This window comes from Hyla sarda, chromosome 3 (assembly GCF_029499605.1).
Source record: "Hyla sarda isolate aHylSar1 chromosome 3, aHylSar1.hap1, whole genome shotgun sequence".
Classification (NCBI taxonomy): domain Eukaryota; kingdom Metazoa; phylum Chordata; class Amphibia; order Anura; family Hylidae; genus Hyla; species Hyla sarda.
The window spans coordinates 220,922,073-220,939,292 of record NC_079191.1 but is presented as its reverse complement, the minus strand read 5'-3'; the positions used below and the strand labels follow the sequence as shown (position 1 = coordinate 220,939,292).

At 40.4% G+C, this 17,220-nt stretch overlaps 1 protein-coding gene across 4 annotated transcripts in view; it reads left to right on the top strand.

Moving 5' to 3' along the window:
* EPHA7 (EPH receptor A7) overlaps positions 1-17,220 on the top strand; it is a 214,161-nt gene that overhangs the window by 102,213 nt on the left and 94,728 nt on the right. The gene's annotated exons all lie outside the window — the stretch shown is intronic.

Here is a 17,220-nt window from a genome sequence, read left to right as displayed (position 1 = left end):
AAAAGTTTAAATCACCTGGCATTTCCTAGTAACAAAATAAAACAGTGTAAATAAAAATAAACATATGTGGTATCACCGCGTGCGGAAATCTCAGAATTATAAAAATATACCACTTTTAAAACCGGATGTTCAATGGTGTACGCGCAAAAAAATTCCAAAGTCCAAAATAGCGCATTTCTGATCACTTTTTATACCACAAAAAAGTGAATAAAAAGTGATCAAAAAGTCTGATCAGAACAAAAATGGTACCGCTAAAAACTTCAGATCACAGCGCAAAAAATTAGCTTCATAGCGCCCTGAACACAGAAAAATAAAGTTATAGGGGTCAGAAGATGACCATTTTTAACGTATACATTTTCCTGCATGTATTTATGATTTTTTTTCTGAAGTACGACAAAATCAAACCTACACAAGTAGGGGATCATTTTAACCATATGGACCTACAGAATAAAGATAAGGTGTCATTTTTACCGAAAAATGTACTGCGTAGAAACGGAAGCCCAAAAAAGTTACCAAATGGCATTTTCTTCAAGTTTGTCGCAAAATGATTTTTTTTTTGTTTCGCCGTGGATTTTTCGGTAAAATGACTAATGTCACTGTAAAGTAGAATTGGTGGCGCAAAAAATAAGCCATAATACAGATTTTTAGGTGCAAAATTGAAAGGGTTATGATTTTTTAAAGGCAAGGAGGGAAAAAACGAAAATACAAAAATGTGAAATCGCTCAGTCCTTAAGGGGTTAATATATTAGAGTCCACCTACTAGCAAATTTTTTTATTGGGTTTTGATAGTTCTCTGCTGCTACGTACTGGGTCTGTCCAGTATGTCTATATGGGATTTTAGCATTTCCCTTTTTTTTTTTCTTTTTTTTTTTACTGTATTACAGTACTGAGTTTTAAGATTCTGTGTTAGTTATTTCCATTAGTTTGTGTTGGTCTGTTGAGTGTTTGATGTTTGCACTTTATATGAGTCATACTGCAATGCAACTACTCCCTGCAAAACTACCAGTCCTATCAGCCATTGACATATATAACTGTAAATGTCATTTGTTCTTGCCTCTGATATTTTTTGTATGACTGCTGATTGGTCCCACTATTCTTCTCTGCCATGAGTCCTGGGGGTATGAGTACTGGGCAACTGCAGAGTGTGAAGCCTGGTTCTGCAGTCTAGCAACCCATCAACAGTATTAGAGTATCTGCTTCTTCAAAGTCATGCTGGATTAATTTTGAACTGGTAGCTGACAAATTGTTGTGTGTGCTACCACACCCTTCGGCTGCTTAGTAAGGCTAGGTCTCCACTAGTTTTTAATTTTTTTGGCAAAAACGCTGCGGCCAGAAGTTAGCTGCAAGTCAATAGGTAACAATAGGTAACTGCAACATGCCATATCCACTTGAAGTTTTTCAGTTTGGTGTTCTTTTTATTTTTTTAATTATTATTTTTTTTTAACCTTTTGGCGTTTTTCTGCTATTTTGGGCTCCTTGGCAGTTTTTCAAAAACAACCTGTTGTTTAGACTTTAGCGTTTTTTCGGGAAAATCTTGTTGTTTTCCCCCCATAGAAGTCTATGGGAGGGAAAAAATGCCAAGAAAAATGCCATGTGGGTTTTAACTTTGGCACTTTTGCAGGCAGTTTTTATTCTTTTTTTGGACTTGAGCAATCCAAAAAAGTGATGGAGATACCTTTTTTAATAAAAATTTTGTAGGGTACCATTAACGAAAAAAAAAAAATAATAAAAAAGATACAGTAGTGATGGAAAAAATTGTATTTAACAAAATGTATCTTTTTTTATAACAAAATTTGTATACATTTTTAAACTGGGACTAGTGCGTCTTACTACTACTCCCAGCATGGAACACATTGTACTAATTGACAGACTGTACTGCTTGCGATCACCCGCTGTGATCCTCCAGTATAATGTATAGGTGTGTATATATACACCTATTCATATTTCCCCCAGAGAGCTGGGATTGGCCAGATGGTTCCAGCCAATCACAACTCTCTGTGGGAAATATGAATAGATATATAATGTCAGCGCAGGGGAACATAGAAGAGCGGCCGACAGCATCTATACATTATACAGGAGGATCACAGCGGGTGTCACGAGTGACACTCGCTGCGATCTGTCTATTAATGCAGGTACTGCAGCTCCCAGCATGGAGCAGAGTGTGCTGCATGTTGGGAGTAGTAGTACCTGCAGTAAGTGACAGATCACAGCAAGTGTCACTCCTGACAGAGTCGGGAGAACAGCTTATTCTGAGCAGTAGATATATGTTCTATATCTACTGCCCAGCAAGAACTTAGTGAGCCTGCAATGTGTATACAGTATACACATTGCTGGCTCACTTAATCCCTTGCTGAGCTGTGCACTATGCTCCAGCCCAGCAAGGAAAGAGTTAACTCACACTGCTGGATAGTGTAGGTTAACCCTTTGGGCGGTATACACTATAAACCGCTATCTATATAGTGTATACAGAAGTCCGCTTACTTCCCTCCAGTCCCGGCTGGGTCCGTGTAGCCCTGCCCCTAGTGGTGATATCATTAGGGGTGGAGCTTCAGACGGGAGCCAGGCTGGTAAGGGTGTGAGGGTCTGTTCACATTGTCCATTTTGTATTATGTGAACAGACCCTTCTGGCAGTGTCCTCCCAGACAGGGAGACTCCAGCTATTGCTAAACTACAACTTCCAGCATGTCCAGACAGCCAAGGCTGTCTGGGCATGCTGGGAGTTGTAGTTTTGCAACAATTGAAGGCTCCCTGTTTGTGAAAACATTGCTATATGGGCGCTCTCCCCAGCGGAGAGCACCGAAAATGTACTTCTACCTTCCGCAATTCAACCTTTAACCTCCCCAGCGGAGAGCACCAAAAATGTACTAACCAATTTAACCAACCTAGCCTAACTCTACAGATCTACCTCTGGTGCATTGAATCCTGTCTAGTGGAAGCTATACACAGTTATATAAATCTTTTGAATAGCAGTGAGCACTAGAATAAATATATTGACAAAGAGTGTTGACAGACTCTAGTAGCAACCAGCAGAAATTCAAACGTTTAACTTCAGGCTATGTGTTAAATATAATACATGCTGGAGCTTAACATAAGTAACATTTATAATGTAACTTTTTTATGAGCACACCATAAAAGTATTTTGAAAGACAAACCTTACATGTTTTGCAACAAAAGAAATTGGCAGCTGTTTGTGCAGTCTTTTTTTGGCTTTAAGTATTGTGGGCACATGTATATAGTGGTGAATGTGAGAATATTTACACCAAATTTTTTGAAAGCTCACTGGGAGATTTATCATTGCTTTTAGAGCATTTTTTTTGTCTATGTTTTGGCGCAGTTCAGGCACAAGCAGCATATTTAGCGACTTTTATGCGTCTTTTGATATAGACAGTTTCACTCTTTTTGCCTATCCGTAGAACTTTTTCTTTTTGACCATGCAGTGGTCACGTATTTAACATTTGCGAATTTTGTTAGAAGTCACTATTTTGTGTGCAAAGGTACTTTTTCACGCGCAACGCTTTTCGGCATGAGAATCACTTCTACCTTCCGCAATTCAACCTTTAACCTCTTGTGGACAACAGCTATCTGCCACCAGGACCCATCTCTAATGCCATACATCACCGATCACGGTGATGCCCGGCTTTTACCCCTTAGACACCGCAATCAAATTTGAATTTAGCGTCTAAAATGCAAGTAAAAATGCCCCGGCAGCTCTGTGAAAGTAAAAACACCTAACCTGCCAAATTCATGACACGGAAAAGTGTCTACTTCACTCCCTCACAAGCGTCTAGAAAAAGTGTATGTGGTAGATCTTTTCCCACCACAGCAGAGCTGCGCAAAATCCATCATCCTGCTGCACCTTCTTGATAAATAAGATGCACGCTAGTCAAACCCACCACCCAAATAAACGTGGGAAAATTGCTCTACCGTAGACATTCTTTGATAAATCGGGGCCACAATTTGTTTCTTTTAAATTCATAAAGCGGTCAACCTGAAACGCGTCTTTTGGACATGTTAAAAGTTTTCATCAGTTAGGGTCAATGACTAGTACTAGCAGGGATGCAAGTGTGCAGCCCCATAGAGTTACATTATGAGTCTGTCTAGGTTGTGTGGCACAGACTGGGTGGGGGGTTATTTACTGGCTAACTGCACACTTTGCCTCAATAGTTTTCATGATTGGCCTGGGTCTGAGTGTTCAGATCCTAACAAATCAATAATTGAGATATCAAAAAAAATATATATATTTTTCATGACAGTGCCCATTTAACCCCATAACAGTGCCCATTTGACCCTATAGACACTGTGTTCTGTAGACAAAATGGATGTTCAAATCGTGGCATCTATTGGGTTAATGACAGCTGGGACCTGCCATGCATTAATAGAGTGCTGTTACTGCACTAGTTTCATGTTAAAGAGTATCTGTCACCAAACTAAACTTTTAATATATTGTAAGGCATAATATATATATTGCTATTTACTTGCTGTTAAAATTCTCAACCTTTACATGTTTTTAATGTGAATGGAAAAACGGCCACTAGGTGTCTCTTTTCAGTTCCCTGCAGCAAGTGACAACTTGCAGAAGTCCAAACCCAGGAAGTGCCTGTAAAGCATGGCAGGGCACAGCTCTCACAGGCTTCAGTGATGCCGCACCTGCTGGGGAACGCATACTTTCTCCTACCAGTAGCTCAGACAATGTGAGCAAGGAGAAAGGTATGATACACAGCTTTTTAAAGCTTGGAAAAAGGGCAGGAGGGGTGTTAGGAGTAGTTAGGGAATATAATGTGAGTTAGTTTAGAAAATATGGTTTGATGACAGGAACTTTTAAAGAGTACCTGTCACAAAATAAAACTAGCAGACATTTTCCCATTTACTTGCTTTTAAAATATCAACATAAATATGTTTAAAATGTTATAGAAAAAACAGCCACTGGGTGGCTCTGTTCTGTTCCCTGCCACAATTAAGTCAGTGAGTTTGGTCTCCTCCCACCCTGGCAGGAGTCCAAAATCAGGAAGTGCTTCTCTTCACTGAGCTTGATTGACAGCTGCACAGAAAGTGAAAGCTCCACAGATTCTCACAGAACGCTGCACAAACTGAAAGCTGCAGGAGAGCCTCCCTGAATACTGCACAGACTGAAAAATGCACAGAGCCTGAGGACTTCTATTCATTACAGCACTGAAACCATGTGAGGCCAGAAGTGGTCCCCCAGCAGGCTTCAGTGATGTCATGCCTGCTGGGGAACACCCACTTTCTCCTGCTGGGAAATGTGAGCAAGAAAAAAGGTAAGATACAGAGCTTTATAAAGCTCTGAATTTATTTTTAGGGGCTGGAGAGGTCTAAGGAGTAGTTAGGGAACAGGAGACTTTCTGCTCCAAAGAGTCTCCTGTCGGCTTTTTTCTATGAGATTATATCAATTAAGGACCTTTTAAGACCACTTTTACATGCAATGCTAGAGGCTCACGGCTATTGCTGCATTAATTGTTCATTGCAGGCAGGTCCTGCAGTTGCCAGCGGCAAGTCATGTGCAGCCTGTTATCACCAGCGCTAGTGGACACAACTCACACTAAGGTTTTACAGATCTTTGCAGACTGCTCCTGGATAAGCCACTGCTTAAAGTGTTGATACAAGGCTCAGCCTGCAATGATCGTTAACCAGACAAGGAGAACCAGTAAAGTTTTACTAAGTATTATCCCCCTGAAGGGATAGTAGTGAGATGGCAGGGGTGCCACTCCTCCCTATCCCTGCTATTGGTCTGTCAGAAGCAACCGACCAATAGTAGATCAGGGGCCGGGGGGGGGGTTAAAGTTTGGTTTCCCCGCTCTGCCCACTCACGGTAGTCCGGGCAGAGCGAGGGAACTGTACTGCAACCGGCGCCGGCGGAGGTCCCTTACCATCGGCGACCGGAGATCCCTGGTGCGGCGGCAGCGATGAGCTGCGGCGATGTTGCCTAGCAACATCTGGAGGGCCAGTTTGGAGACCACTATACAGTGGTCTCTAAACTGTAGCCCTCCAGATGTTGCAAAACTAAAATGCCCAGACAGCTGTTTGCTGTTTGGGCATGCTGGGATTTGTAGTTTTGCCAGATTTGGAGGGCTACAGTTTGGAGAGCACTGTGCGGTGGTCTCTAAACCATGGCCCTCTAAATCGTGCAAAACTACAACTCCCAGCATGCACGAACATCAAACGGCTGTCTTGGCATGCTGGGAGTTGTAGTTGCGTGCCTCCAGCTGTTGCATAACTACATCTCCCAGCAGGCCCTTTGGCGATCAGTACATGCTGGGAGTTGTAGTTTTGCAATTCCTGGAGGCACATTGGTTGGAAAATACTGAGTTAGGTAACAGAACCTAACTCAAGGTTTTCCAGCCAGTGTGCCTCCAGCTGTTGCAAAACTACAACTCCCAGCATGCACAGTCTATCAGTACATGCTGGGAGTTGTAGTTTTGCGACAGCTGGAGGTTTGCCACCCCCCATGTGAATGTACAGGGTACAATCTCACGATCGGGTATACAGTGAGTTTCCTGCTTAAAGTTTGAGCTGCGGCAAATTTTCCGCCGCAGCTCAAACTCCTAGTGAGAAACTCACCGTAAACCCCTGCCTGTGTGAATGTACTCTAAAAACACTACACTACACAAAATAAAGAGTAAAACACTACATATACACACACATGCACTGCCCCCCCCCCCCAGTAAAAATGAAAAACGTCTCGTATGGCAGGATTTCCAAAACTCAGCTTCCAGCTGTTGTAAAACAGCAACTCCCAGCATTTCCGGACAGCCACTGACTGTTTAGCAACAGCTGGAAGCACCCTATTTGGAAATCACTGGTGTAGAATTTTTTTTGTAGCAGAGGCAATTGTAACACTTGCATCCAAGTCCACCCCTAGGCAGATGCCTAATTTAGGCCTCAAATGCGCATGGTGCTCTCTCACTTCGGAGCCCTGTTTAGGGCCACATATGGGGTATTTCCGTACTCGGGAGCAATCGCGTTACAAATTTTAGGTGTCTTTTTCTCCTTTTACCCCTTATGAAAAGGTAAAGTTGGGGTCTACACCAGCCTGTTAGTGCAAAAAAATTTTAATTTTTTACACTAACATGCTGATGTTGCCCCATACTTTTCATTTTCACAAGAGGTAAAAGGAAAAAAAAGACCCCCAAAATTTGTAACACAATTTCTCGTGAGTACGGAAATACCCCATATGTGGACTTAAAATTCTCTGCGGACTCACAAGGCTCAGAAGTGAGAGCGCACTATGTACATTTGAGGCCAAAATTTGTGATTTGCACAAGGGTGGCTGATTTTACAGCGGTTCTGACATAAATGCAAGAAAAGAAATACCCACCTGTTACCCCATTATGGAAACTTCACCCCTCACGGAAGGTAACAAGGGGTATGATGAGCCTTAACACCCCACATGTGTTTGCCAAATTTATGTTAAAGTTGGATGTGAATATGAAACACAAATTTTTTTCGCAAAAATGCTGGTATTACCCTACATTTTTCATTTTCACAAGGGAAAATAGTAAAAAAGCCTCACAAAATTTGTAACCCCAATAAGAACATATTCATATGTGGATGTAAAGTGCTCTGTGGGCGAACTACAATGCTCAGAAGAGAAATAATGCCATTGGGCTTTTGGAGAGAAAATTTGTCTGCAATTAAAGGTTACTTGTGTTTACAAAGCCCCCATGGTGCCATAACAATGGAAACAACACCCCTCACGTAATGTAATAAAGGGTGCACCATTTACACCCCACAAGCATCTGACAGATTTTTGAAACAGTGGTCCGTGAAAATTAAAAATTTATTTTTTCATTTGCACAGCCCACTGTTGCAAAGATCTGTCAAACGCCAGTGGGGTGTAAATGCTCACTGCACCCCTTATTAAATTATGTGAGGGGTGTAGTTTTCAAAATGGGGTCACGTGGGGGGGGGGGGGGAGTCCACTGTTCTGGCACCACGGGGGCTTTGTAAATGCACATGGCCCCCGACTTCCATTCCAAACAAGTTCTCTCTTCAAAAGCTCAATGGCAATCCTCTTCTGAGCATTGTAGTTTGCCTGCAGAGCACTTTACATTCATATATGGGGTATTTCCATATTCAGAAGAAATAGTGTTAAAATTTTGGGGGGCATTTTCTCCTATTACCCCATGTAAAAAATTAAAATTTGGGGAAAAACCAGCATTTTAGGGAAAAAAATTATCATTTACACATCCGACTTTAACGAAAAGTCATCAAACACCTATGGGGTGTTAAGGCTCACTGTACCCCTTGTTACGTTCCTTGAGGGGTGTAGTTTCCAAAATAGTATGCCATGTGTTTTTTTTTTTTTTCCTTTTCTGCTGTTCTGGCACCATAGGGGCTTCCTAAATGCGACATGCCCCCCAAAAACCATTTCAGCTAAATTTGCTTTCCAAATGCCAAATGTGACTCCTTTCCTTCTGAGCATCATAGTGCACTGGCAGAGCACTTGACGTCCACACACTAGTATTTCCATAATCAGAAGTGATGGGGTTACAAATTTTGGGGGCATTTTCTCCTATCACACCTTGTAAAAAAATTTAATTTGGGGAAAAAACAGCATTTTAGTGAGGGAAAAAAAAATGTCATTTACACATCCGACTTTAATGAAAAGTCGTCAAACACTTGTGGGGGGTGTCAAGGCTCACTGTACCACTTGCTACATTCCTTGAGGGGTGTAGTTTTCAAAATAGTATGCCATGGGTGTTTTTTTTGTTTTTTTGTTTTTTTTTTGCTGTTCTGGCACCATAGGGGCTTCCCCCTGCGACATGTCCCCCAAAAGCCATTTCCGTAAAATTCACTCTTCAAAATCCCGTTGTCGCTCCTTCCCTTCTGAGCCCTCTACTGCACCCGCACTTTACATCTACATATGAGGTATTTCCTTACTCGAGAGAAATTGGGTTTCAAATTTTGGGGAGATTTCTTTCCTTTTACCTCTAGTAAAAATTCCAAAAAGGGCTCTACAAGAACATGCGAGGGTAAAAAATGAAGATTTTGAATTTTCTCCTTTACTTTGCTGCTAACACCTAAAGGGTTAACAAACTTTCTGAATGTTATTTTGAATACTTTGAGGGGTGCAGTTCCTATAATGGTGTCATTTATGGGGTATTTCTTACAGAAATGCCCCTCAAATCCTCTTCAAACTTAACTGGTCCCTGAAAAATTCTGATTTAGAATTTTTCATGAAAATTTTGAAAATTGTTGCTATAATTTGAAGCCCTCTAATGTCTTGAAAAAGTAAAAACATGTCAACTTTACAATGCCAACATAAAGTAGACATATTGTATTTGTGAAAGAATATATAATTTATTTGGAATGTACATTTTCCTTACAAGCAGAAAGTTTCAAAGTTCGAAAAATGCCAAATTTTCAGGAAATTTAGGATTTTTCACCAAGAACGATGCAAGTAACGACAAAAATGTACCACTATGTTAACCCCTTAATGACGCAGGACGTAAATGTACGTCCTGGTGATGTGGTACTTAACGCACCAGGACATACATTTACGTCCTGAGCATAACCACGGGCATCGGAGCGGCAGGTCCCGGCTGTGGATCGCAGCCAGGGACCTGCCGGTAATGGCGGACACCCGCGATCCCACGGATGTCTGCCATTAACCCCTCAGATGCCGTGATCAATACAGATCACGGCATCTGCAGCATCGCGGTCACTTAACAGGATGATTGGATCGCCCGCAGCGCTGCCGCGGCGATCCGATCATCCTGCACGGCAGACGGAGGTCCCCTCACCTGCCTCCGCTGTCTTCCGGGAGTCTTCTGCTCTGATCCGCCTTCCCGCATACCAGAGCAGAAGATGACCGATAACCCTGATCAGTGCTATGTCCTATACATAGCACTGAACAGGATTAGAAATCGAATGGTTGCTATAAATAGTCCCCTATGGGGGACTATAAGAGTGTAAAAATAAAAGTTAAAAAAGTTAAAAAATAAAGTAAATAAAATTTGAAAAACACCCTCCCCCAATAAAAATGTAAATTGTCCCATTTTCCCTATTTTACCCCCAAAAAGTGTAAAAAAAAATTATTTTATATACATATTTGGTATCTCCGCGTGTGTAAAAATCCATACTATTAAAATAAAATGTAAATGATCCCGTACGGTGAACGGCGTGAACGTAAAAAAAAAAAAAAAAAAAAAGTACAAAATAGCTACTTTTTTATAACATTTTATTCCCCAAAAAATTAATAAAAAATTTAATAAAAGTTTTGTGTAAGCAAATATGGTATTAATAAAAAGTACAGATCACGGCGCAAAAAATGAGCCCTCATACCACCGCTTATATGGAAAAATGAAAAAGTTATAGGTCTTCAAAATAGGGGGATTTTAAACGTACTAATTTGGTTAAAAAGTTTGCGATTGTTTTTTTAAGCGCAACAGTAATAGAAAAGTATATAATCATGGGTATCATTTTAATCGTATTGACCCAGAGAATAAAGAACACATGTCATTTTTAAAACCATAAATTGTACGGCTGGAAAACCTTCCAAAATTTGCAAAATTGCGGTTTTCTTTTAATTTCCCCACACAAATAGTATTTTTTTGGTTGTGCCATACATTTTATGGTAAAGTGAGTGACGGCATTACAACGGACAATTGGTCGCGCAAAAAACAAGCCCTCATACTAGTCTGTGAATGAAAATATAAAAGAGTTATGATTTTTTGAAGGGGAAGAGGAAAAATCGAAAGCGTAAAAATAAGATTGTCTGAGTCCTTAAGGTCCAAATGGGCTGAGTCCTTAAGGGGTTAAAGTGGAATATATGTCACGAAAAAACTATCTTGGAATCAGTATAAAAGGTAAAAGCATCTCAGAGTTATTAATGCATAAAGTGACAGTGGTCAGAATTGCAAAAAAGAACTGAGGCCCACATTTATCATTGTAGGTGTAAGTGAAGCATTTTTTTACACACTTTTTTTTGTGTGCTGATAATGTGTAGGATCACCAAATGTATTAAATGTTCACAGAGCATTCGATAAATTTTGTGCAGGTAAACATTTTCTGAAATTTCTCTCTTCACATACACCAAAAAGCTACGCCAGGTCTGGGATGGTGTAGTTTTAGACACTTTTCAGTGGCTTTGCGCCTTTTTACAAAAAGGCACAGTTCATAAATTTCAGTCCACGGCATACGCTGAATTGAAAAGCGTGTACTGCTACTCCAAAACATCTGGAATGACTAAAATATTCTACCACCAAAAGGCGCAAAATAACACACAGTGCGCCAAAATAGCGCCTTTTGTACAGAGAAAAAAGGTGTAAACTCATTGATAAATGTCGGCCTGAGTCCTTAAAGGAGATGTCCGGCGCAGACTCTTTCTATTCCATCCTGCCCGGGCTGCAAAAAAAGACAAAACAAACTTTCACTTACCTCCATATGTTCCCCCGGAGTTCCGCAACAGCTAATCGGTCGGCCGGGCTGTTTACTTCCTACTTCGTTTAGTAAATGCATGTACTGTATGCCCCATGAAATTACAATTCTGAAACATCTTATGCTATAGCTCTGCATTGCGGCTTTCCTTTGTTGTTATTACTAGAAATGTATGATGAAATGGCCAACTGGGTGTTACCAGTTAGAAGTGAGTCCGTAGAAACTCTGATACTGTCTGCTTTGATTGGTCTCTGACAGTGCAGGGACACTGAACTATAAGAAAAGTTGACCCATAATTGTTTCATGTGGAATACAAGGATTAACTAAAATAGGTAAGTTAGAAGAGGCCATGGGTCCTCTTTAACACAAAGACTACTGGGAAAATATGAAGCCAAGGACAATGGTGACTGCAATACTGGGGAAAGGGGTGGTACTAAGTTTTTCTGGCAGTTGGGCAATGTTGTAATTGGATATCAGTAAACTAATAGTACAATGCAATGCATCATTTCAAGTTGCGGGTCCGCAGTAGTAAAATCTGCAGTTGTGGATTTTACAAGACAATCAAAAATATGTAAGCTTTTTATATAATATCGCCTTTTAAAATCCCTAGTTGGGGAATCCACAATCCTCCCTAAGTCTTCTGTGCTAAGTCTCTTCATCCAATCACTCACGGCTGCTCTGTAACCCCTCCTTTCACACAAGATTCTGATAGAAAAGAGTGAGCACAGAGAAGTGCTAGTTCAGCTCTCACTTCCTGGACTTTGTCCTAGCCTGTGCTTCAGCTGGGACAACAATGATGCTGGAGCCGTACAGGATTATGTTCTGAATGTTCTGGGGACCCCTAGTGGCCTTTTTTTTTTATAGCTGTTATCTCTATAAAAAGGAGATAAAAATTCTGACAGTGGCCTTTTAAATTAAGTATAAAATCTGCAGCATTGGCTCCACAGCATAAAACCTGCAGTTTAAACAGTACATGTGAACATATCCTGCAAATTAGTCAGCAAATTATATTTAACTTAAATTGTTAATAATAAAAAAATTAATCCTACAAAATCAAGCCCTCATTTGACTACTTTGACTGGAAAAATATGAAAATGTTTTTCTTACTCAAAAAAGTTTTTATGAAAGCTAATGCTATGCCTGCTGTGCATCGATGGAAAAGTAAAAAAAAAAAAAAAAAAAAAAGTTTCTTGAAATTCAAGGATGGAAAAAAGCGTTTAAAATTGCTTCGTCCTAAAAACCCAAAATAGAAAGGTCCTTAAAGGTTAAGTACAGAATATGGTAGAAGTGCCTTTAGCACTTTTGCCCTAATCTTGGTCTTTTGAACTTCTTCTAATCATATCTGGTGTTTTACAATTAAAGTTGAATGGTAAAAAGTGTTATTAATTATGATTTGCATTCCCTTGGGTAAAATAATTATTGGCACATAAAAAGCTGTCTCCTATAATTACTGAATTATGTAAATAACTCTATCGGCAGCACTATAATAAGGGCTGATTCAAAGAGTCTATTTGGTTCTACTGATGTGAGAAACTTCTTGCCTTATTCGATTTTCTTTAATATACAACTGTACTTGATTGCTAAAGCGTATAGTAGCTTTCATCTGCAGCAATCACACCCATGGGACCACTAAACGTATTAATTCATCACTCCCATCCTTTTTATTGCTGCAGTCCTCTGCAAAGGTAAAATAACAGAATTGGAAAAAAAAATCTGAAAGCTGACAGTCGACTGATTCTCCTTTATCTCAACTTTTTTTTTCTTTTTGTTTTCAGACACAGTCTTATTGTTGTGGTATCTCTTTTTTGCAGCTTCCATTACAATCTCTGCCTTTGTCTCGTTCACAACATAATGTGAGCCTGGTTAAAGTGAATTCAATATCACTACTTGCTTTGGAGGTCTAGAAAAGGAAAAGCCCCTCTGCCGGTTAACCTATAGCTTTTTAAATGCCTTTTGATTTATCTGTCACCTGATATGGCAGTAATGAATATTTTTCATGGAAGGTGCACTTTAATTACTTTCCCATTTGACTTGCATTATAAGACCCTATCTAGGTAATTAATCTTACCAAGTATCCAATTTCTGCCTTTATTGCAGGCAAACCTTCTGAATTGTGTGTGCTCGAGTGGCTCTGTTTTACCACGCAGGCCTGAAAACCAATGTTGGCTACTCGGATTGCTATTCAGAATATGTCCAGGGAATAGTAGGCTTAGCATGAAAGCCCTTGTGTTTTATAAATCCCTTCTAGTTTTTAAATGGCTACTAATTTCTTCATTTAAGATTAACACCTTACGATTCTTGAGACAAGAAAGTAACAAACAAACAAACTTTAAAAAAGATTTATATGTAAAGGAAAGGATCAGTGTTCTAGGCGTTACTATGACAAAAGTTTGGTTTGGACAAATGGAAACATTATGGGGGAGATTCATCAAAACCTGTCCTGAAGAAAAGTTGCCCAGTTGCCCATAGCAACCAATCAGATCGCTTCTTTCATTTTTAACAAGGCCTCAGCAAATTGAAAGAAGCAATCTGATTGGTTGCTATGGGCAACTGGGTAACTTTTCCTTTGCACAAGTTTTGATAAATTTCCCCCTATGTTTTTATCAGGTTGGAAAAAAAACGAAATCCTTTACTAAATAGTTTACTCTCTTCGCATCAGTATTTACCTTAAAGAGTTGTACAGGTAATAGCTCAGGGGGTTGAAAGTTGTATAAAAATAACAAACAGAGTTGCCCTCCTTTACTAAGCTAAAACCCACAAGTTTTTGTCTGTTTTTTTCCAAGCTATTTTGGCGCATAGTGTCTGATACATGTCTCAGACAGTATGCACCAGGAAAATCCAACCAACCTGACATTGCATTGTGAAAAGCCGAAAAAGGGTTATGGTCTGGCGAAAAGGGGGCGTGGGCAGTCACAGGGTGTGGTTTCACAAACCAACCTATTTACTAATGAATTCACAGAAAATCCTGTGAATAAATGGCTGGAAATTTGCACCTAGAAGATGCTGGTCAGAAAATGTTCCCGACTTGTAAATCTCTGAATCCCCATAGTAAATAGAGAGGAATCCTACAAGTCTGAAACAACATTTCCCACTAGTAAAAACCCAACACTCTTAGTAAATTAGGCCCATTATACTTATCGACTCTGGTCTCTTGCAGCTGCCTCACAGACTCTCCCTGTCATCCACTGGTCTCTACTTTTTTCTGGGTTATGTGCCATCCCACACCCACAGGACCTGCCCACTTATCCTATTAGTAGCCACAATCCAGTTTCAAACTAACATCATGGGCCCATAATACGGCCCAGTGTTCCAGCATAACTATGGGTTTGTGGCATACAAGGAGATTTACACCAGGCACTGCCTACTCGCTAATTCTTGCTGCTCCGGACTGTCGGAATGATGTACTGCTCTAGTGTGTACACCTCGCGGGGAGCGTCTACGTCTGACAGGCAAACAGTTCCATATGATATTCATCAAAGAGAAAAAGAATAGACGGACGACTCACCCAGGTGCAGTAAAAAATTCTTCTTTATTTTCATGAAGTGTTCATATATCCACGGCAGAGCAGTACAGGGGGGTTATCGGGGGGATGCAGGGTGCGGGTGTGCAACAATTGTATCGCTCGTTCACTGAGCTTCTTCTGGCTTCCCACGTGTGTGTACTGACCTGCCGTGATTTAAAACCAGGTACGTGAAGGGAAGGGGAGGGGGGAGGGGAGGAACCTTCACCCTGGGGTCAAATCACCTTCAAGTGCTTAAAACCAATAGAATATCATAGGAATGGTCCGAATTCAGCTCGGTCATTTAACCCTGCCGGTCCCAGTGCTCCTGTTCTTAAGATCCAGCGAGTCTCCAACTGTATTAACAGATTTTCTCTGTCCCCTCCATCTTGTAGAAGGGGGACCCGCTGGATCCCGAAGAATTTCAGAGCCTTGGGATCATTGTGATGTTCCTCTCTCATATGTTTTATGAGTCTGGGAACACCTTTTCCAGTTTTTAGAGAATACAAATGTTCCCTGAATCTAGTACATAGCTGTCTCTTGGTTTTTCCGATATAAAATCGGCCGCACTGGCAGGTTATGCCGTATACCACATGCGTACTTTTACATGTAATGACTTCCTTTACCACCACTTCTCTCCCTCCCAGGTTGATAAAACTAACTTTCAAATTTTGAGGGCAGTATGAACACTGCCCACAGGTGTAGTTACCTGGGGGGAGGGAAGTGGTGAGCCAGCTAGTGTGTTTGACGTTTTTGGTGCGTTTTTTACACCTCTTTATATTGTCGCCTATCGTAGTGTTTTTTCTAAATGTGATCAGTGGTCTATTTTTGATCACTTCTCTGAGGTCTTCGTCTTGTTCTAAAATCTTCCAGTTTTTATTTATTGCTCTTTTTATTACTTCGTTTAGTGGGGTATTGTTGAAAGTAAAATTAAACCTTTTATTATTTACTGCAGATTGATTGGATTTAATCTTTTCCTTTTTTTTCAGAAAATGTTCCCGACTTGTAAATCTCTGAATCCCCATAGTAAATAGAGAGGAATCCTACAAGTCTGAAACAACATTTCACACTAGTAAAAACCCAACACTCTTAGTAAATTAGGCCCATTATACTTATCGACTCTGGTCTCTTGCAGCTGCCTCACAGACTCTCCCTGTCATCCACTGGTCTCTACTTTTTTTCTGGGTTATGTGCCATCCCACACCCACAGGACCTGCCCACTTATCCTATTAGTAGCCACAATCCAGTTTCAAACTAACATCATGGGCCCATAATACGGCCCAGTGTTCCAGCATAACTATGGGTTTACTGACTCAAGCTCTCTGCATCATAGATCCTTCTGATGCTGTCAGTTCGGATTATTAGACCCATGGTTGTGCAGGCATTTAAGGCTGTAATAAGGAAACAAATGTGCCCATATGAGTGAAGTTAGCCAAAAGTAGTAGGATCTTACAATAAAGCCTGTAGCCAAATAAAAATGCACTATATATACATTATGTTTTGGTTTGTAGTGTTTTGAGGTGAGAGGTGTTTTATTGAGTTTTATTTTATTTTAATAATTCCTTAGAACAACATGCATTAAATGTGTTTTTCATGGACAAAATGACACTAAATAACAATGAAAACAATAACAATAAAAACAGCTACCTTATACACCCTAAAAAGCTAATGTTACTGGGGTATTCTGAAATGCTTTTTGCATAGAATTTAAAACTCCAGAAATTAAGCCCTATATGGGTTATTCCAAGACATGTCCTTTTACTTTGTATGGCATGTCAATTGGACATTTTATTTTTGTTAGGTAGGTGAGGTCACGGGCCTCTGGGACCCCCACAGTTGTGGTGAACATGACAGCACTTTACTTCCACTCTCCATAGACCAGCATAGGAGTGTAAAAAATCCCAAACACAACCCATGTCCATGTGCCCTTTAGAATATCCTACTACTGGAATATGGACATAAAACAGGGAAAGTTCCCAACTTGGGATCTCTCTCTGTTGTCCGAAACTGGCATAGCTGCTCTGTCGGACTCAAGCCGTCCTTGTTTTACATGAATCAGGGGAAATGTCTGTCTGGCTGCGCCAGCAAAGTAAGCTGTTTGCCAGGGCAGGACCCTGGGCAATTATTGGAAGAAGGGATTGTGATGTCAAGCCTTATGTACCCACATCTTTTATGGTTAATGTAGGCCTATACAGTAATTACATATACCTAGAGTTTGGTACAGAGTTCCACAAAAGGTTTTTCTCTCTTTTCTGTGTAATGAATGTATAAGAATTGTAGCATGCTCGTAAACACACTTTTTTCAGACCTATTCTTCACTAGAA